The sequence below is a fragment of the Patagioenas fasciata genome, chromosome 12 (assembly GCF_037038585.1).
Source record: "Patagioenas fasciata isolate bPatFas1 chromosome 12, bPatFas1.hap1, whole genome shotgun sequence".
In the NCBI taxonomy this organism is placed as follows: Eukaryota; Metazoa; Chordata; class Aves; order Columbiformes; family Columbidae; genus Patagioenas; species Patagioenas fasciata.
Genome location: NC_092531.1, coordinates 10,192,919 through 10,215,529, shown reverse-complemented (window position 1 = coordinate 10,215,529; position 22,611 = coordinate 10,192,919).

Here is a 22,611-nt window from a genome sequence, read left to right as displayed (position 1 = left end):
ATGCCTTTTATTATATAGAGGACTTGGAAGGCAACAGCTTTTCCAACTTTGAATTTACATAGCAAAGCAAGCACTGAGAATGTAAAAGACTTGGTCTAGTATTGTAGAATGCTGAGTAAGATAAAGGACAAAATACATTTTGTCTGCAGATACACTGCAAACAAAAAGAGGAACATTTCAAAGAAACTAACCTTTATAAATTGAATTTCATCTGTTGCACTATTACTGACAGATTACTAACGAAGTAATCTTAAATTATATTACTAACATCCAATTTGAATTCAATTCAAAATGCTATATACATTCATTGAGTATGTCTTTCCTGCAGCAACTTTTCTATACTGTCATTTTTTAAATCATCATGCCAATTTAATTACTACGATTAGAATTAAAACAGTGTGACTTTTAAAACTGTTTCAATGTTCTAAATTATTTTATATTAGAACAAACAAACAAACAAACCCAAAACCAAACACCTACTGGTTTTAATTTGCTGTTCATTTAACCTAAATAAATATTAAACAGCAGAGCCACTTAGGGCTTTTGAGAGAAATTATGCCAGTCAGCCAGAGCTCAAGTTTACTCACTAAACTGATTGATGGCATGTAACACAGTAAACAATTTATTTTCTAGCTCCTAACAGCTACATAATGTCCTTGTTTCTTACCATAACTGGTCTGCCAATACAGTATTGACAGAGCATCACTAGGCTGGAGTCAAGCTGACCTCATATCACCATTTTTCTTTCTGGACATGTACCACTGCATCGCACGCTCCGAGGAACAGCGTGCCCAGATCGGCAGCTTTCTCAACGGCAGAGCTCGCAGACTGCCTTAGGAGACCAGACTGGCACTGACTGGATGAATAATAAAAAAGTCACTTAAAAAAGAGACTGTTTTCTCTCATTGTTTAGGTAACAGAAAGTCTGGGAAAGCAAGGTATTTTCCTCATATCTATACACACTTTTCTAGCTTCGGACTAGAGCTGTACAAGGTGCTGGTTCCCCACACACTGCCAGGCACCATTTGCCATCTGTTGGGCATTATGAGAGGAACTATAAAACTTGGCAAACTTTGCAAAACTTCTGAACAAAAATATTTGCTTTCTCAAAGTTCCAAATGATCAAAAAATCTTTATGGCCCAAGACCGAATGCCAAATCCTGGTTAACACAAAGCAGGACAAAGAAAGCTTTCTTACAACTGAAACTATTTCAGGATTTTGTAGAATCTAAATACCCTGAATGTCTTTTGTTGAGGTTACAGGAATTCATCTGAAAAAAGGCAGATAAAAGGAGATTATGTAAAAAAATCACTCACAGCATTACGCTGTGTTTTGGAGAAAGATGTTCTAGAGGTTCCCTTCAAAGGAACGTGAACCTGTAAATATTCTTCAGTTCAGTATCACAGCAAGTTTTGCTCATTTTTCAAGTATATATTATATTGCAGTCATTTAGTCCTTTATCAGAACGACTGACTGTTCAACCAGAATAAAATGCTTTTTGAAGCAGTAACCATTGATTTAACTGAAGATCAGCATGCAATTCTATTTTTACATTATAAAAGATATGGAACATATTTATATGGAAAACAAAGGCTATTGCAGTATCATTAATACAAAAATATTCTCCAGGCTTAACTGTGCAACACGGTGACAAAGCAATGCAATTATGTTTTTAATTAGCCATATTAGTGCTGGCAGAATTCGGCACAAATTTTTGCAGTATTATCACACACCAAACCCACACCAAATTCCATAGCTATATCGTGCCCCCCCCTAGTTCTTCACAACTATATTATTCTTTCTGAAAACTTTTTTCTCAGTCAGTTAAAATGAGTGAAGAGTGCTGGCGTCTGTCTGTGTTCTTGCAATTTATTAGCAGGTTTGGGGTAAAACAACTTAGTTAGTTCTGCGAAACTTCTAGTCATACTTTTTAATCCTTCTGCTGACCCGCTATCCTGAATTTTCCACAGGATCCAGTTCTAACTTTGTTCTAGTCTATACAGCTGTGGGATTTTTCCCACCTTTCCACCACCCCTGTGTTTTGGGGCTGTGCAGCTGGCTGGTACTACACGTGACTGGTACACAGGAAAAATGAGAACTCTGCTTAAAACTTAGCTATCAGTACTGCAAGACTTGATGTCTCCCCAAATAACTCCTATTCTTATTAACATGACCTAGTTAATTTTCTTCTCATGATTTTCAAACAGAAAGATGTCTCTAACTTTGAATGAACAACCTTAACCCCATCCTAGGCTGATTACCGCTGTCTTGCAGGCTGCATTAATACCCTAAAGCAGTTTAGCTTCACCACTAACTGCCGTGCAACAAAACCTCACCTGCATTTGCTCCCTTGAGTTGGTCGTTCCAGCCATTACAAATGACACCTGGATGAATTTCTCTGGCACAAAAGGATATTTCCATCCCTCTTTAACCCTGGCTGAAGATAATTAAACTGAACGATTCTCTTGAGCCCATGGCAATTTAGCAGAAGAGTTTTGCATTTCCATCCGGCCCTACTGGAGAAGCCAAGAGCCTGACTAATTTTGTGCATGTGAGTACGAGTGCCTGAGCAGTTTCATTTACATCAGTCAGACTACTTACATGCTTAGGATTAATTACACATTTAAGGCAGATTTGCCAGTGATTACCATTAATTGCAACTGCAGTGATTTAGGTCCTTCCATGAGAGTTAGCGTAAGTGCATACGCCGTCTTCTTCATTACTTTTTCCCTTTTATTTAAGCCAAACAACCTCCTTGAATTCAGAGATCTGCTGCGATGTAGCTGTGGGTATTCCTACAGCATCCTCCCCAAAGATCAGAGCGGGAGGGGGAAATGGCAGAAAATAACAGCAGAGAGAAGATACCGTTATACTGTAAAAGGGAGAGGAGACCACAGCCTGGCTGGGCTGGCACGTAACAACCAATAGTGTTAGCTCCAGCCTAGCAGTATTTTAAGGAAAAACTGTTACGACATTTGACAGACTTTTGCTGCTACTTCTTTTTCTGATTCTTGTGCATTATCATGACAACGCAACATTAATTTTACTAAAGTTTCTGAAAGATTATCAACTCCAAACACAATGGAAAATAACAAATTAGAACAATACCCTATTTTTCTAATGTGTCTTCTATACTAAATTCAATTTAGGACTGTTAACCATGTGACATTTTCCTTTCATTTCTGCAAAGGGCTATATCTTTATCCAGCAAATGTGTGTGGTGAAGGCCAACTGAGAAGGAGGGACAAGGAAGAAAGCACAAGGCTAATAATGATATAAAGAGATCTAGACTTTAAGGAGTCAAGTCAGTTTTCATCCTGATTGATCATAATCAAATGCAATAATTGCCAGTTAAAATGCCACTCCAAGAGGGCTCAGTAATGTAAGCCAGCCTCAGAAAAGCTCAGCTTCAGCCACCATCCTCACTGATGCTAACATGGTTACCTTTACAAACTGAGGCTTTGCATGAAATGGTCCTAAATCATGAGCAAACAAATATGGCAATGGGGAATTACTTTGTGAGAACAAACCTGCATATTATAGCCTGACACTTCTTTGATAATCTCATCAGCCAGGGCACCGCACATTCTGAGGCGGAACTGGGAAAAACACTGAGGTTTAGTTTCAGTAAGCCCTTATTTAAAAGTGCTACTATTTCTTGACTCTTGCTGTCAGCCTGGTTTCTTCTTACAAGACAACCACTCCTAACGTGACAAAAGTTTGTTGGCTGAATGTCACTTGATATTATGACAGGTTTTTATATTGGCATTCGCAAATGATCGTAGCTCAAGGAAGGAGGGAGAAAGTTGCACCCGTTTCTTTCAGATTCTTTCCCCCTCCTTTTTTTTGCCAGTAATGAAAAATGTATAGCTGGGAATTCATCAGTGAAATTAGAGTTACTGATTGCTGCCATTTAAATTCAACTTTTGGCCACTGATCTGCTACACCTAAGCCATGTCAGATGGTTCTAGTCAGTAATGGTTCATCAGGAAAAAGAAACACCTCTCCGGTGCCTTATCCAGACTAACAAGTAGAATTTTTTTAGAACAGCAATGAAATTATGAGTTCAGCACACATGGTACCTGAACGGTGCAGGTATGTGTTTATATTACGACATATCTACATCTATGCAATAAATACTGTCATAACTAGTGTCTGATATTTAGCGATTATCTAACACATCCTTATCTTCAGAATCACAATTTCTAAAATAAATTGCAATCGATAGTTATTTTTTCAGTTTCCTAATTTATATTCAACTTGCTATACTCTTGATTAGGATGCTTTTAAAAAAATGCTTCTATTTTTACATTTTGACAAGGAAAAAGCACATCTTTCTAATGATTATATCGAAATGTAAAAATAATTAGATACTCATGTATAGCTATGTATCCATAACTGTATCTATAGCTAAGTGTCTCTACCTGTGTATAGCTAAAAGACATTAGAAAACGAGAAATGTATAGTTTATCTATACACATAATAAAGGCAAAATAAATAACAGGGCAGTCATTTTATATTATCCTTTTGATCTACAGACTACCAGTGGAAGACGTAATCTTTTATTTATATTATGTGAGGTAAAATTTTGAAACAGGATTTTCTGTGTCTATCTTCCTGCTCCCTTCATAATTAAGCCTGTAGGGCTGCATGGTTTATTTTTTAATGCTGTACTTGTCAATTTCTGTTATCACTAATTTAAAGTTCACAGCTCCATATATCATAAAAATATGAGGGCAAAACAATTTATATTAAAAAACATGTTGAGTTGAGGGAGTGGCTAAGTTTTCCTGTGTGTTCTCTTGAAAATTTCATTTCAAACAGTGCTGATTTACAAAGCCAGAAAGAGAATACAAGGCTCTAGTGATATGCACTTGCCTCCATATCTTTTCCCCCTCCATCTTTTTCCTTTATATATATATATATATATGAATGAGAGAAAATTTTTGGCATCATTAGTATGTTTGCCCTTCTTAATTTAGCTCCAAACTTGCTAAGACTATCAGTCCTACCAAGATCAACTATGATGCTCACCATGAAGAAAAAGCATCTCTCATTTTACACAAAACATTACAAGGTCAGATCAGTGTCTTTCATCTCTTCCCACCTTCACCAGACTGACAATAGGCAGCAATAATCCTGTGATATCCACAACTAATTTATCCAACAAGGAGACAGGTAGCACTCTGAACTGCACTGCTGCCTGAATAGGTGCAGTAAATAAGCAGCTTAATGGTAGCCTTTCAGGCAGGAGGGCAACATATCACAGCATGGCATTTTTATAATCTTCTTGGCATGCCTACAGCCAAGAGCACATAGCTGAGCGTATGTTCCCTCTTCTGTCGGGCTTAGGATGCATGTAATTGTTAGATTGTGACACATTGTGCCTTTAAGCAAGTTTAACTGTTTTATATCCCCTCTGATCTACAGCTTTGTACATCTGTTAAGTTGCCTCTTAAACTTCAGTCAGCACATCTGTGGATCTGATCTTTCTGAAGCTCATTGCGTGGCTTAGGTTTTGCACAGTGTTTCTTTCTGTCTGTCCAGTGTTTATTTGCAAGAAATACCTTTTGTATTAGTGTTCTTGCTGAGATAGAGCAAAAGACCAGACTTAAATCTATATGGGACATCTTCATCTGGCAAAGATTTGAATGAGGCACTAGGAACTTACTCAAATAACTTGAATTATAAATTGATTAAGTGAATAGATCCCCTTTCTTTATGTCTTTGAGCAGAGGAAACGTCTTCTCCCACCCAAGAGACATTTTGCTCTAGAAGCACAAACGAGCCAGTTACCAGACTTCTCCCACAAAGGCCCCTAGGAGTACTGATGAAATAGCTCAAATTATGGATGGGTGCACTAATTTGCACGTGGACTTACCACCCTCTTAACCTCCCATTGATGTTGGCCGGATTTCACACACTTATTACATGTTGACTAGTCTTTTGGCATTTTGTCCTCTGGCACAAAGCAGCCCGTTCCAGCCAGCATTCCCCAAAACTACTGCAGAGAGCCCAGGCCATGTAGTGTTGGGTAGAAGACTGCGCCAGCAAAGCAGAAACCCCTTTGACTCCTAGAAATACTTGCAGAAGTCCTGCTACTGTAAACCTTAGGCTAAACCAGTTTTCTCTACATGTACTTATCAGTTTGCTTTCTGACTTTTTTCTTCTTAGGGAATTTTTCCAAGGATTGGAGGAAATATTGGAAATAAATAATATGGAAGGTTATGAATCCTTAGGTTTACTCCTACCTAGTATTGAAAGCTACGAACTATCATTTTGTCAGTGAAAAGTTACAAACTGCCCCCTATACACTGCCAATTAAATGGAAGCCTATATTCTGCCAACAATATCAGTGTATGCATGAAGGTAGTTCTTGTCCTACCCTAATGGTCAGTCCTGCTCAATCTGGGCAAAGCTCCCACACCAGCAGAGCGGTGGCTTCCCCTGGGCAAAATTCTGCCTACCCTGACATCAGTGACAGAATGTCCCGTTACCTTTTTAGTAAGTTAGGGAAACTCAGGCATTAAATATCTGCTTCACTGCAGGATAATTTCTTTTGAAATACTACCCAGATACAGTTTCTATTTACTATTCTGCCAAGATATCAATAGAGATCACATAACTATTCACTTAAAAAAAACCCAAACAAACAAAACCAACCCACACGCCACACTGAACTCCAGAAAAGTATATTAAGCTACAGAAACTGCTTTTTGATTTTCTCACAACTGGGATTTCACCCAGTCTTATAAAAATATCTCCACTTCAAACCTAGAGGTCAAGAACTGAAACAGAAGCCTTCAGGTTAGGCAAGATCAAACAAGACCAAAAATAAGTCTACAAGGAAGTGTGCATTTCTGAGAATTACTCTAATGCAACAGTTGACTATCTAGAGGTGAGTATGCTGCTAGACAGAGGGATAAAGAAAGGAGAGGCTCCTGCCTAGGTTTGCACAACAGGATCCTTTCATACACTTTGCCAACTTCACGAACATGAACATTTGATTTATCAGTGTTGCAGGATTACTAAGAGATGCCATGACTTTTTCCAACATAGACATTCAGCTGGCAAGTTTGTCTCTTTAAGCAACTCCTACCCAGTTGTAATACTTCGTTGCCTAGATGAGTTTCCTCTCTTTCTTCCCTCTGATACCTTTCACACTCTCCCCAAAATGATACCCTATGTTTATATATGATGAATTTTCCAGAACAGTGAGAACAGACTTCTTAGTGCAGCATCATTACCCCTTTGCTTGGCAGAGAAGTAGAAAAGAGCTTGGCTGAGCTGGCAACCATCAAGCTTTACAGTCTAACAAGTTCCAGTACTATAATGAAAATCCAAAGACCTGGAAACAATATACAGAGCTTCCCTGACTAATTTTATTATGCAGACACACTTAATAGCTCCTGTTACAATCACATTTATAGCAGGAAAACAGTATTGGATTGTGACTATCACACTAAATCGACATGGATTATCAGTCATTAAAAGGAAGAAAATTAGCAGCAAGCAGTAATATTTTACACTTATCAAATCTACAACTGGTCAAGGTTCATTACAATACTGTGCAATAAAGTCAGGAAGCATTGGCTCATTCTACAGAACATTTAAATCTCTATTGTATTTGTGTAGGATATAATTTCTGATAGCAATAAAGCCTAATAAAAGTTACACCCCGATGAATAAAGTGTTAATAAATTGACCCAAGACATTTAAATGGCTAATTATATTTGAGATACAGGAGGATTCACTTGTTTCTGTAGACTGTTTGAAGCTGTACTCTAACCAGCTAACTAACCAACTACAAAATTATTTTATATAAATATATCTCTGTGATATAAAATATTAATATTTCTAGCTCCTTTTTCAATAGATTAATAATTAATCAGAATTTCCTAACACATTTCCTATTCATCAAAAGACTCATACCTCTCTTTAAAATGTCCAAGCTTTGCATAACTTAACTATTCCCTAGATTTTATTTAAAAGTATTTACATCAACTATGCTTAGCTTTTCCATAGGCCCTTTCAGTAATAAAAAGGGGTACTTTATTATAAAATCATAGTACCCTATTACAATACTAATAACGGTATTACAAAATGTATGTAAAACGACAGACCAAACAAGCACACTGAGCAGGTCAGCGTATCCACACAGAATAATTGCTATGATGGGCCTCCCAAGATGCTGGACCCAAGTCTAAAAAACTGTCATCCTTTAAGGTTGAATCAAGAGTTCTGGTATGTCCTTCCTTATACAAAAATACTGTATAAATTCAAGAGAATCTCCCTTATCTCCCACCATCATATATGCAAATGCTCACATACACCTAAGCCTCACTCCCCATTCTTCAGGAGGGTTCAGCTCTCAGCTCCACAGATGACAACTATTTGCCCTGGCATCCAGAGAGGTGTGGGGATTAAGAATGAACTGTATGGCATTTAGGTCCATCAGATTTATGAACAGAAGTTAATGAGCAGTAAGGACCTGGTGACTCTTGATCTGGTTTATTGCATGACTGCGCAAGCATATATGGGGGACAAAAACAACCAGAGAGAGCTGGTTCACAGAACAATTCCTTTTGGCAGCATCAATTGCCTAAAGTATTTTCCAAACTACACCGCAGAGTCTTTGGTGGTTTGCTTCTCCAAACCACATCAGAGACAACAGTTAAAATTGTAACAGGCTTCAGACATGAATGGAATCACCCAGCAATGCCACTGTTTTTCCAGATGCTGAGTTCTAGATGCTGGAGGAAGAGTGATTTGTATATGGAAAGTGCCTGGGGCGGTACAACAGGAGACAAAATGACAAGGAATCAGTCGCTTACAAGAAGACAGGAATTACTAAAATTAAACACTCAGCCCAGAGTGATGGAGAAAGGGCAATCCCAATGGGTTCCAGCTTCTCTTCCCTTCTTTCGATTCCAGAGCCTCCAGGATTGAACCAGCTTGAAGTTGAAAGTCACTCCAAGGCACTTTGAAGAGGATAAGAAAAAAATACTAATCACATATTTTGAAATATTATAGTTAAGTCTTTATACTTTGTGTGACATCATAACTGCTAGGCATCAAATTAAATCAAAATATTTGAGTCAAGTCATAAAAAAATAACTTCGTGTGGATTCCTTACTGAGCTGGCAAATTCTCTAGATGTACTGCAGTGGTATGAAAGCCCATCTTTGTGATTCTGTAATACTGATGTTCTACACACAGTATTAGACAGAATAGCATCTGTCTGTATACTACATTTTCTAACGCATGGAAAAATCAGCCTATGTCCTTTAGTGGAAGTGCTAATTTATTTCAGTAGAAGGAAAATTACATTAGGTAAACACAGTAAGAACCAAATAGGGCATTTACCTTGGGAAAATGCTTTCTTCATTGAAAACCCCTACATTATTAACCTTGTCAAATTCTGTTAGTAGATACATAAAATCTTTTATTCGTGATCAGGATGAAAAATAGCTGACAACATTTACCATTAAAAAAATCTGCATATTTTAAAGAGTTAAACACATCAAACACAGGTGGGTAACGTTTCATTTGTTACATTGCACTTACACAAACATGCAGAAGTATAAAAACATCAAGCATAAAGCACTCTAAGCCTAAATCAGTTTAGCAGCTAATGATTGCAACATCTTGAGTTCCTAGGTCATACATTTCTTGTGTAACTGAAGGTTTAAGATCAGGTAGAATTAAGGCAAACATTCTGCAACTATAGTTACTGCTACTGAAATGAGACCAACTTTCTTAAGTTTTCTGTAATTCAATGCAAAATGTCTGATTCTACATTCAAGAGCAAATGCTTATATTGCTAAGGAAATCACACTGTGTGAAATATCCAGTTGATGCTGCTGTTGTTAAATGGAATTTCAAGTGTCAATAGCTGCAAAACCAGTATTTACTTTTCCCCCTTTGATGTTTTTTCAAAATTCTGTACTAAAATCCCAAAAGCCTAAGGGTGTTTGTTCTTATTCTAAATAGCTTCAGTCTCATCAACGCACTACCTTAATTCTTCACATGCTCCATTTCCTTCTTAAAAGATATCTGCATTGTGTGTTTTTGAAATGGGTTACCAAGCAGGTGTTAATTTGAAATGCAGTACAAAGCAGAGACCAGAGAGTGAGCTCCCCAGTAACATCCCCTCTGCGGGGAAGGCCTGGGCGGGCAGAAGCTGGAACCAACAGGGGTGGCTCAGGTTAGTCTTCCTCAGTGCTGAACACCGATTTAACATGTTGCCATTGCTCTGCTTCCCCTTGACTGTCTGCCTCTGGATCTTAGTATCCCACATCTGGTTTATATGTGTATAAATCCTTAAGAAAAGGAATTGGGGGAGGTCACTAAGAGGCTCTGGAACTTTCTGAGTTACATATAACTACCTTCTATAGAGTGGAAGAATACTTCCATTTTCCCTCAGGGCGTGCAGACATGAAAACTGCCCTGTGCCGAATACCCTGAAGTGACCAACTCCTGTGGGAAGCCTTGCAGAGCTAGACATCTGTCTTCTCTACATTTTGGGAAGTATCTCTAACTTCTCCAGCAGTATTAAACTGCTTGACTTCATTACAGATGTTCAGTATTATCCAGGTTCATCCCACCTACACATTAAGTATCTCAATTTTCTCTTAGAAGCCTCTGTAAATCAGCAGCATGAGATCTTACCATAATTTATTTAAAATATATTGTCTTTCCCTCTCTTTTCCTTAATCAATGGTAGAGTTGCACAGGTTACTCCACCATCCTACTTATTCAGGAAAGGTATGCTATAAAGGTTTGGGGTTTTGTCACATTGACCTAGTTCAAGACAGCACAACTCTAGGACTATAAACAGCAGTTACAACTTACAAACTCTTCAACAAGCAACTCACTGAAAGTCACTGGGACCGTTCCTAATGTTTGCAAAAAACGGTTGCACAACCTGTCCTTTCGTTAACATGACAGTAATAGCCAGCAGACTACAGTGTTAGATTAAAATAAAATTAATGTTCCAGAAGCACAACGCACGAACACGAAGGGAGAGTCCCACGAGAGATGGAAGAATCATCTCAGGGAAAACAGAACAGTTCAGTCCTGAAAGGCAAAAGGCAGTAACATCTAATCAAACAAGACTTTGATCTTTTCAGCTGAAGAGTCATGAAGTCTTCAATTTTTTTCCTGAATATAAAAATATTTTGATTACAGCCTGGTTCCTTGAACATGGAGACTACCGAGGACTCGAGCTCGGTAGTGCTTCCTCAAAGAGGTTTGCCTCTGAAGCAGACCACTCCTCCATCTCATCTCTGCACAGGACTGGCCCACCTTGCGGCACAAGCGCAGAGATTGCCTTGGAAATGTCATAGACATTTTTGTGCAAAGTGTCCATAGCATGGAACAGCGTGATGTCCCGAGAGGCTGCTGCAGCGCTCATGTGCAAACTCGGCTGTCTGACTGAACTACTGCAATCGAGTGCTCGGGCAAAGACTTGTGGGTGCTGGAATTTCAAACCATTCATTTGCACTTAAGTCACTCGCTGGCAAAATCCAGGAGTTCTACATGCTCAATTTATCCTTTTATTTACTTACTATAGCTAGCTTTTCTCAGTAAGTGTACTACATATCCATACTGAAAACAGAAACTGAAGATGAATATCTATGGTCTGAATTAATCATCTAGGGGTTTTCTTTAGTAGCCATAGGGAGGGGAAAAAAAAAAAGAAAAAAGCATCTTCAAAACTATGGCAGTAGTACCACAGGAAATTCAGAGAGAAGTAGAGTTAGATGTGAGAAGCCAGCCTGAACTTTCTTCAAACTCAACCTGCTCATATGTGTCTGATTAACCGTCACTGTCTTCTGATTCCACTTTGTCAGAAAGCAGAACTACTGTGTCTCACTGGAAACCGTCTCAATGCAATCTTTAGTCCAAATTGCATCGGTAACTGGGCTTGTGTAGCTTTTTCTGTTTGTTGCTAGTCCTTGCCCATGGCATGTGTTCATGCCCATTCTTGAAGAAAAAGGCAGTTGTAGGGGAATGTCAAATGGAAGAAAGGTGCTAGCTGCTAGCTTTAAAAAGTGTGCTCAAACATGCAAGGGTTTTGCATAAGTTGCCAAAGAAAAAGCACAGACAGCTCTCAAAACTGAAAGCAAACAAAAGAGAAGAGACTATTTCTTCATGTGGAAATGCAGGTCTGCAGCAGAGCAGCCAGCAGGAAGACGGACCATTTACAGAACCAACGAACTGTAGCAAAGTGCACCACAAATCTCTACAGTATTAATAAGGAAGAATCCTCAGTTGTGACCATGTTGAATTGATAACTTTGTGTGGGAAAGAACTTCCTTCCATAGTTTCTTCCAGAAAACTCCTAAAACAATATTGATCTATGTGTTTTAGTGCTGTACAGCTGTACCACCAGCATCAAGTATGTTTTAAAAGCAGACAGATGACACATGGCACACTGTGCAGTGCTGTGATGTACCCTGCTCCATGAACTGCAGTAAAGTCACAACACATCTAGAACTACTTAGAACCCCATTATGTTAGGCATTACCATTAAGAATAACTTGATGCCAGCCGAGGCTGAAGACACATGCCTTATTTCTAACTTGCTTCAACTCTGGGGAATCATAAATTGTAGTTGAAAAATATAGAACAGAAAACAAAGAAACAAAACCACAAGAGATTAGTGAAAATGCAAGTAAAGGATCACGAATAAACACCTAAATGGGTAAATACTGATCTCCTGGGGATAAATACAATGAGAGCAGATAAAAGATCATGAATCAAGCATGCACCAGCTGGGTAAAAATCTCCTTCAAATCATAATGGAGTTAGAGGAGAGGACGAAGTAAAGCTTTAAGTGGAAAAATGCTTAAGCAGGTGAACTATTGCAACAGCCAGTTTCCATCAGTTCCATCCATCCTATCTCTCCCATATTCCATCACATCTTCTTCGGATTCAAACACTACCTTGCACAGACCTGTCATGGATATAATGCTGGTGCACACTGTGAGAATAGATCAAACTCAAACAACAGTTTTGAGATACATTATTCCTGCAGGTCACTGCTGTTAAACAGAAAAAAGCGTTTGGAAAGTATTGTAATAGTTGCAAAGTATTTGGAATAGCAGAATGTCTACCTGAGGAGGGGTTATTCTGCATTGGAAAGTTTGCTGTTTCTGACACAGCCTTTCGTAAGGAAGTAGAAGTTGACATTTTCTAGGGCAAACACTATGTGGATATCGGCCCTGACGTCGTCTGTCTTCTGGGTATAACTAGTAAAAAAAAAACCTTAGAAGCATGCATGAGGAAAGTAGCGATTGGACTCAATGATCTTAAAGATCTTTTCCAACCTAAAAGATTCAATGATTCTATGAAATGACAGAATGCAATTAGCACTCCTTACCATGCTACTTGGCAAATATTGAAATGAGTTTGAAACATACACAATATTTCATCAGCAAGTCTCCAAGTAAACTGTTCAAATACTTTCTTTGCTAATTAATCTAAATCTCAGTAAAATGAAGACTGTTGCTCAGTGTCTCATCAGCATCCTTACGTGCAGTTTTCCCTGGCCCTCCGAGCAGGAATCAGACTGTGCAGACACAGCAGCAGTTTACTGAATTCTCAAGGACAGACCATTCTCCCAGATTAAACAATATTCACTCTCTGTCAAAAGCTCAGCTTCAAAACTGCCAAAGCATGAGGAGAATGAGGTGCTGCTTAGACCTTTCTGTGCATGACAGGATAAAACGCAAGACTTCTCTGCCTAAAGGAATCTAGATAATGAAATAATCTTTAATCTTTGTCCCTTCAAGGCACTCTCAACACCTGTTATCCTTGATACTGTCACAGGCAAAACAGTGTGTGAATTCATCTCAAGGCTGGTAATTATTTCAGCTAATTACTCATTTGGATGTGGGGTGATTACCAATGCTCCTTCAGGTGCAACACTGGCCACTTTTATTCTAGCTGATGCTTCACAAAGCAGGAGAGTTGCCGTTCTCCCCCCCCCCGTCTCCGTTCTTACAGAAAGATGAACTCTCATGCTATTTAAAATCCGTACTGCGGTGCAACAGCCTGGCCAAGCGCTTATTAAAACCAAATCTTGAGCAATTCGTTTTACAGCCAAACTTCACTGACTTCATCCAACCTTATTACATGCAGCAATATCTCAATGTTCAGTATCTTCTGGATGAATATTTTTATTGTACACCATTCCCAAAGCACCCTTTTTTCAGGCCAGAATCACCTTTACCTCTATAAATATGAACCAGATGACTAAATAATGTGTTTTAATTTGACGGATTTCTTCCTAAATCACTGGTGGTTGCAAATCGCAAATACTCATGATGAACAGACACCACACATGTGGTGAAACCAGGCATTATGGTGCAACCAGGCATTATGGTGCAGCTCTGCTAAGGCACGAAATGTGGGAAGTTCAGTTTTATGACCACAAAGATGCCAAGGCAGTGCTGTTTCTTTCTAACTTCAAAGCTCTTTCAGACAAAAACTCCTTTCCAAGCTCTTTTTGGGACCACATGCTAAAACCAGCCCCAGTTGTTTTCTTGGTCTGCTGAAGAGCTCAGACTGCTTTTCCTCTATGACAAATTACATCTTCAGTGAGTGCTTTACCTGTATCCACCCAGGCGAATATCAATCAAATGTTTTTCAGCCTTCCATCAGGGTGACAGTAGATAGCTATGTGTTAGTGTGGAGACTGATCACTTGTCTCAGCTACTAATTTCCAATTTGCAGCAGTTCAGATGATTGTTACACCCACACCCAAACAGAGTTCAGTCCAACCACAGAGGTATTCTGAAGACTATTACTCATTTCTGAAAGACGATGTTTGGTACTGGTCCTGAGGGGAGGTTTTCTTTTTCCAAGTTCTTAAATTCTGGTGGACACAACATTGAATCCAGACTCTGAAATGAGTGCTCATGTAAGAGGAAGAGCACAACAGTTTCCCCAATTATCAGACTCTCTGACACTGCAGGAAAAACCACAGATCCACCCAATGCAACCACAGCAAAAGAGGATCCACTTCCCTCACTTCATTGCCAGGGAAGGAAGAATACTCTCCCCAAGAGGCACTGTGGAGTCTCAAACTCTAGAGGTACTCAAAACTTGACTGAACAAGGCCATGAGCAACACTATCGAGCTCTGAGATCAACCCTGCTTCCAAAGGTTCCTCTCAACTTATTCAGTGGTCTCTTGTGTTTACTGGAGGCACTGGTATTACTGGAAGCGCACCTGCCTCTTCTTGAAGCAGAGGTACAAATAAGCCAGTCACTTGAAGGCCATGAGACTCTTGTTTCAGATGTAACTGCTGGGAGCAGAGGGGAGTGAGCAGGAATACCCAGGGGCTGGGGAAGGGAAACTACTCAACAACCAGCTATTATTCAGTCAGCACACAGCCAACAGTCAGCAAAGGAAAGGCCGCAGCAACAGTGATTCTGCTCAGCTTGAATTTCCATTCATGTGTCTGTAGGAACAGCAACACAGGTCCTTCAGCACTGCTCTTCTCCACAGTAGGCCAAGCTTTTTAAAATTTATATCTCATAAAGAGAAATAAAGGAACGGTATATTCCCCATTTCTGAGAAAATCTCCTTAAAGATTTATTAAAAATAATAATGAAATATTTTTTACTTGGAAATAGGAGAAAAGGGTTGTTTTTTTTTTTTGTCTTTAATTTTCTAAATGTTAAATTACATAAAAACACAGTATCATAAACCAATCATTTTAATGCACAACATAGCACATTGCTTTGATTTTCCTTTTTTAATACTCACCACTCGGAGACTGCTCCAGGTTCTTAAATAATTGGGAAGACAACTGTAGCCCCTCAGAATCCAGTGGTCATTAGCAGCTAAAGATCCTAAAGAGCTGCACTGCTCTAAGCAGCAGAGTGGTTTTATACTCTTAAAGAGGCAATTAATACTTCTGTATTGTTTTGTCTCATCAGTTTGAGAATTGTCTGTGCTTTGGCAGAGGGCATTATTTATGGTCTAGTTTGCTATCAAGTGCAAGTCTTTGCTGGCTGACTGAAATGTGTCATACAGAAGAGATACAATATGGGAAAGAGAAAAGTAGCAAATAGTCTGTAGGCTCTAGTTCTACTCCCCTAAAATAAAAAAGTCCTTTGAGAGTCACCAATCAGTACCACATTCCCTCATCATTAGCATCACTACTACATTCTCTACAGCAACTAATTTTGCCTGGAAGATAAGTGTATAAGAGTGGGATTCTTTATACTATATTTAGGCAATGAATAGTATATGACCACAGATGTCTCTTCAGGACATGATCTAAACAATTATCCCTGCTCTCCCCATACTTGCAGCTCACATTCTGACAACACCACAGGAATTCCTTTTTTTTTCCCCAGCGTACTTTCTACAGTATAGAGTCACTGCCATTTGATCCTCTGGCTACTCTTCCCGTAATACTAAACATCCATCTCCCTGCTTCTAGTGGCTCTGATCTTGTTTTCAATCTGTTAGCTGGTCAGACTGGAGTGAATTGTGGTCACTGTCCTCACCATCCAATCCTTTCCTCAGGAAGTTCTCTCCAACCGACTAGCGCCTACAGTAGTCCTGGGACCCTCCATGTCTTCCTTTAATTGTTGTCCTAATTCTCGTCCACTTTCTGCTTGTCTCCCCCCTGAAAAAGTATCCTGAGATGTACAAAGGAAAGACCTATCTATTCCTTGCCAGGAAACCCGCTTTCTGTTTTCTGATTTCACAACTACAGACATCCCAGTCTTTCGGTACCAGTACCTTATGCCCTGCTCCTAGCTTCCAGGTTTGCTTAATTAGCTGGGAGGATTTTCTGGAATCCAATCTTCCAGTAAAAAGCCTGCATTTTCTCTGTATCTCACCTCAGAAATCATCCCTTTTGTCTTCTTCAGCTATCAAACATTTGGTTGGTGTCCTTGGGATTCTTCAACCTGGCCTTTCTTTGGATATTACCTTACTCCTGTTTGGCCAGAGTATTAAGCAGATAGTACACTTAGTAAAAGAGCTTTGTTTATCATGAGGGACAGCTCAAAGGTAAAGGCAAACCAAAGTGGCGACACCTGTGTATAGAAGATAAGGTTATACCTTCCTTGCATAACATGAAGACAAGGCTAAAGCAAGTCCTGTGGAACACAAGGAAGATGGAAGTGAGTGTACAATGCCAACCTGTAGGATGCCCCAAACAGCAACAGTCAGTTCTCTGCTGTCTATAAAATCAACAGTAGGTCCTGACTGCTTTGTACTTCAGCACTGCCGTTCAGCTGGAAGTATCCCAGATGCAAGTTCATATTCTCCACTGAGTGAACTGACTGACTGAGTTCTTATTACGGAAGTTCTGCAACTTTGTGGTCACAGCTCCTTATACAACACACAAAGGTATCAAGCAGAGTATCAATAGGGGATGAGCCACATACTGAAAATGCATATGGGTCAACTGAAGATACTTCTCTATGTACTAAAATCTGGAAAGTGTGTATATACAAATATACTTTCCTTAGTTTGCTGAAGAAACATGAAATTCTGCTTAGGGTTTCTTTTCAGAATAAAAGAAACCAATCTTGAAGAGGAAAAAAAGACATTAAAAAAACCTCATTCTAGATGGCTACAAGGTCTCAAATGAAACCTGTAATATTCACCTTGCTAAATAATATTCTGTGTGCTGCAGGTTTAAAATTACGAGATTGCACGGAACTGCTTTACTGACTTCTAAATTACTACAGTAGCAGAAAAGAACATGAGATCAAGCTGATAACATTAAAAATATTTACAACTTCTGGTATTTGCTTTTACCAAATAAATTATATGACATGTATAAAAGTCCTAATGTAAAAGTTACAATCCCACGATCTCTTGAGATGACCTGTAACATGCAGGTGCACGACACCACTCTTACCAGATGCTACCTGCAATCAGTTGACTTAGATACACAGAAAATACTGCAGAAATATTGTCTGAATATCTAAAGACAAATTTAAAATGTAGATATTCTCAATTTCTTGAGCCTAGTGACATGTTCCTTTTCTACCTATAGTGCTGCTCCTCAGAAGCACCTTTAATATCACTGAAATACACCCCTGCTACATGCTATTCCACAGCTAAACGGTGGTTTTCTTCCCTCAAAATTAAATACAGGCTTTGATTTATGAAACTAATAAAGTTTTCTCCCCACAAAACAAGGACTTAAAACAAAAGTGAAAAATACAAAATAGCTACAAAATAGGTGACAGCAAAGGTTTCAGCTTCCTTTTACAATGCACCACTGTTCCAAAGGCCAGCTGTGTCTACCCTGGCTCATTCTCCTACTATGGCAAAAGGCATTCTTGGAATGAGGGGTTTGGCCCATTTTTTGGCTCATAAAAGACTCTCAAAATCTTGAAAGCACAAGACTCCAAACAGATAATGACACTCATTTCAAACAGGCCTTTATTTTGGAAGTTGACCCCAGTAACCCACAGCTAAAGGCAACTGTAAACCATTGACAGCTACAGAGCAGTGTAACCTGAGGACTGTAAACAAACATCATCATCTCTTTGCTCATACAGCAAAGTCATAACCAGACACTCACGATACCACAGAAATGGCTTCAACACCGTGTATTCTACTTTCCTGCTTACACTGGTTCTTACAAAGATAAAGAAATATGTTGTGATGGTGTTAATATTTCAAAACTGTTTGCACTAACAAGCATAGTAAGGTGATTTATGCAGATATTTTCACAAATTTAATGGGGTTTTTTTTTACTCAAACTGTCACATTCATAATTCAACTTTCAGCTTGCTGAGCCCGGGTACCTTTTTTCTTTACATATATCAATACAGCCTTTTCCTGCGTGTACCTCTTTGTTTCCCTCACCATCTTTCACTTAAATCCCTTTTTATGACCAGCATGTAACCAAAAAACATTGAGCTGCTGATTAACAATGAGGCAATCGATATTACTTTGCTGCCTTTGATGGAATTACTTGAAGATGCAGACACATCTAAGATCATGATTACATAGCAGCAACAGTAAAAGAGGCAGTGCCTGGCTTGACTGTATTAATTAGACTAGACAAATAACATTACCTAATTCATTAATATTTTGAAACCAAAGTTAGCTGAGTGACTGCCAAACCCATAATCCAGAAGCAAACTGCCCATTTAAAAACATCTACATGTTATACCTTTGTAAGTCAGAACACTGAAAACTGCATGCACCACGACTTATTAACATGACTTTGACAGCTTTAATGTGTCCTTTTCCAGCATAATGGCTTGGTGCATAAAAATGAATGTTCTTCTCCAACATGATCCCTCAGCTCCTTACTGAAAATTTCAACTCATTTTATGACACATGATGAAGCATCTTCCTTGTTATAATATGACAATGGCACTACTGAGCACAACAATTTGAGTCTGAATGTGCCACTGCAAGACAGAAAAAAATCTGAAGAGGCAATTCCACCTAGAACTATACAGCAAATGCATAAGAAAGAGGAAGAAGAATGATTAAAGATGCATTAGCACAGTCTGAAAAACAATGCTCTTGACAGAAGAACCCTTGGTACACCTGGTAAAAGGGGACAGTGCAGAGATTAGCTGAATGAGAGACAGACAAAGAATTTCAGCAAGTCTGATGGAGCCTCTTTCAAATACTTGAGATGTAAATGTCTCTGTTCAGAAAAAGTCAATTTTATACCAATCTCACTATAAAATCACTTCTGAAAAGGTTTTTAAGTCTAAAAAAAAACCCTTTTCCTAACTGGCTGACTCAAATATTACATTTAGCATGTGGAATGACCAAAACTGTGTGAAGTATGACCCAGATACTTTTATTTCAAGCAAATTAACATACAACACATTGAACACCCCACAAACTGTTTTTTTTCCCCTACAGTGTGATTCCTCTGAAAGTTTGAAGTGCAGTTTTAAAACCTCTGCTGCAATTATTAATTGCCTCATGGCACCTCACAACCCATCACTCCCCTACAGTGTGTGTGTTTGGTCTCAGCTGATCAAAAAAAATCCCAACCATAAAAATCAGCAGCTAGATTGCAATTCAACCCGGGTCACTCCCCTAACAATTATCGTGTCTTCAGAGAGACGTAACTGTTTGGATCTTTTGTTCTGGTATGGACTGGCCTTGGCTTACAAAGTACGTTCAGAGAGACTGCCCTGAGGAAAATGTAGGTAAACCTATATCTGTATTTGACATATTGAACCCCATATTATTTTTTTTCCCCCCAGTTCTCACATTCAATATTTTCCAAAAATAAGCACCACATTGAATCTCCTCCACTAAACAGACCAATCCATCTTCCATGTTGCAAAACTGCAGAAGAACCCATATGTGGCCTCATAGAAGAACCAATCCTGTAACATTTAATCACACATTTGACAGGAGCTAACCCTCACAATCACTTGTATGCTGGTTCCTCACGTATTTGGCAGCAGCCTTACACTGTTTGGCAGCCTTCATTTAAGCCTCCGGACTTTCAGAAAGGAGTGCATTACTGACTGCTGAACCAAGTTAACTATTCTTCACAGTCTCAAAATGAAATTAAGAATTTTTAAAGTTTCAAATTGTGAAAGACATCTGCTTTAATAACATATTCTAATGAGTTTCTATTAAGATCTAAAATATAGATAAAAACACACATCTTTAATCTGATTTGAGGTTTACAGATTGCCCACATTAAGACATCACTTGCTTTTGCACAGTGTACAGACCCTTTAGAATGGTACAAAACACTCATATACACACGGAGGGAATAATTCTATTTTAAACAGAGCTCAGCATTCCTTCAGCTTTTTTAAACCTGAAAAATCTTATTGCCACTCCAGATCTGTACTGTATGTTACACACAGCCACACCAAGTACCCACCGCAGTACAGGGAAGCAGAAGCATGCAGATTCCCAGCCCAATTCATTAGCAAGTTTTGCATCATTTACTTGTGTTTTCTACAGAATTAGCTTGCACAAAGCATGGGAGATTTCAGGAGTGATGAAACACCAGAGCTATCCTGGTTCTGCTGCAATGTATGAATGCCTAGCACCCTGGTGTGTCTCACAGGGATGCAGAGCCCAAAGAAGGCAATCTGAACTGATCAAGATGTTCCTGAGGCAACTCTTCATTAAATCCTAGCCATTTATAACACTAACTCATTACAAGAAATAATTACCATAGCAACCACTGCACACCATGCATTTGCTAGCACAAACAACAGTGTGTCTTCTTCGAGGAGGAAGTGGGAAGGAAACAAATCAAAACAAAAACTTCTAGAGAGGTTTAGCATAGTCAGTCACAATTAGATTATGTTTTCCTGAATTTTATTTTCATCAAAACCCATTCCCTATGTTAAATATACTGTTTCAAACAAGCAGTAAACATTTCAGAATTTATAAGTATGACAAAGTCAACATTTCACAAGGCTTTGTACCAAAGCCCACTGGTGCTTTCACTTAAAATAGCACTTTTCCTACTCCAATCCGATTTCACTTAGGATGCAAAGGCAAGCTAGCCTGCTAGCTGATGACTTGGGGAACCTGGCTTTGGGGTTTTCTTGTTTTCCTCTCTGTATCAAACTGCTGCATAACTCCCATGTTAACCTAGACACTCAAAAGACATTGAGATGCCCAAGTCCCAGTACCTTAGAGGACCTAATCACAGAAAACAAAACAATTTCTCATCCATAAAAATGGAAATAGCACTGCCCTAACTGCTTTATTGCGAACACACTATAGACTGTGACATGCTTGGATGCTTAGAGCAGTGGAATCGCACAACGGCATAAAGACTGATGCAGAACCAGGGCCAAAAGAGTTGTACGGAAGACAGATTGGGGAGAGTTCAGATCTAGACAAGACATCTTCACCAATATGAAAAACAGAAGCAGAGATAAACTGGTAATAGCTTGGCTTACCTTAGCTATCATCACCAAAGATCCCTTTGTGCGCTTATGGAACTCACTGAGAGTTTTTTTATTACCTCCCAAGGCCCAAGTCTGTTTCCACAGGCCAGGATTTCAAAGGCTGCAGGACCAAGTGTGAAAGGCCAAACTCTAATACATTGTGAGATATCTAAATTGTCCAAAGAAACCTAGACAATTCTAAAAAGCCAGTTAAGCTTTGATCTGCCATTTTTAACTCCTGCTTATCTCAGAATTGGAAACAAGACCTAGGACTTGTGAGGATGGTGCTTATCGTTGTTACAAAGGAGTGGAACTGCTCAACTGAAGGCTGCCCAGCCAGCTGTAGCACATTCTTATTCTTGACAATTATGAGGGTTGCCTAAGAAGAAACGTTAGCACAATAACTTTGGAGGTTCTGGCCTCTGAAGGCCTGGAAAGTGTATTTCATCAGGAACTTTTATAATATCTACTATAGAAATAAACACTGAAACTTACAGCAATGTCTTCTGCCTCCACAACACCTTCCTCCCCCGCCTTCGCTTTTTGCCAACTACTAACAATAAATGTAAAAGTAATCCTACTTTTTATTTGAAGCTATCTCAGCTTTAAAAGAAACTTCCAAAAATGATTGATGCTATGATTTAAACCCATAGGTAACCCCTGAAATCTGCTTTGAATAGCAACAAATGCCTAACAATATCTTGAGCGCTTGTA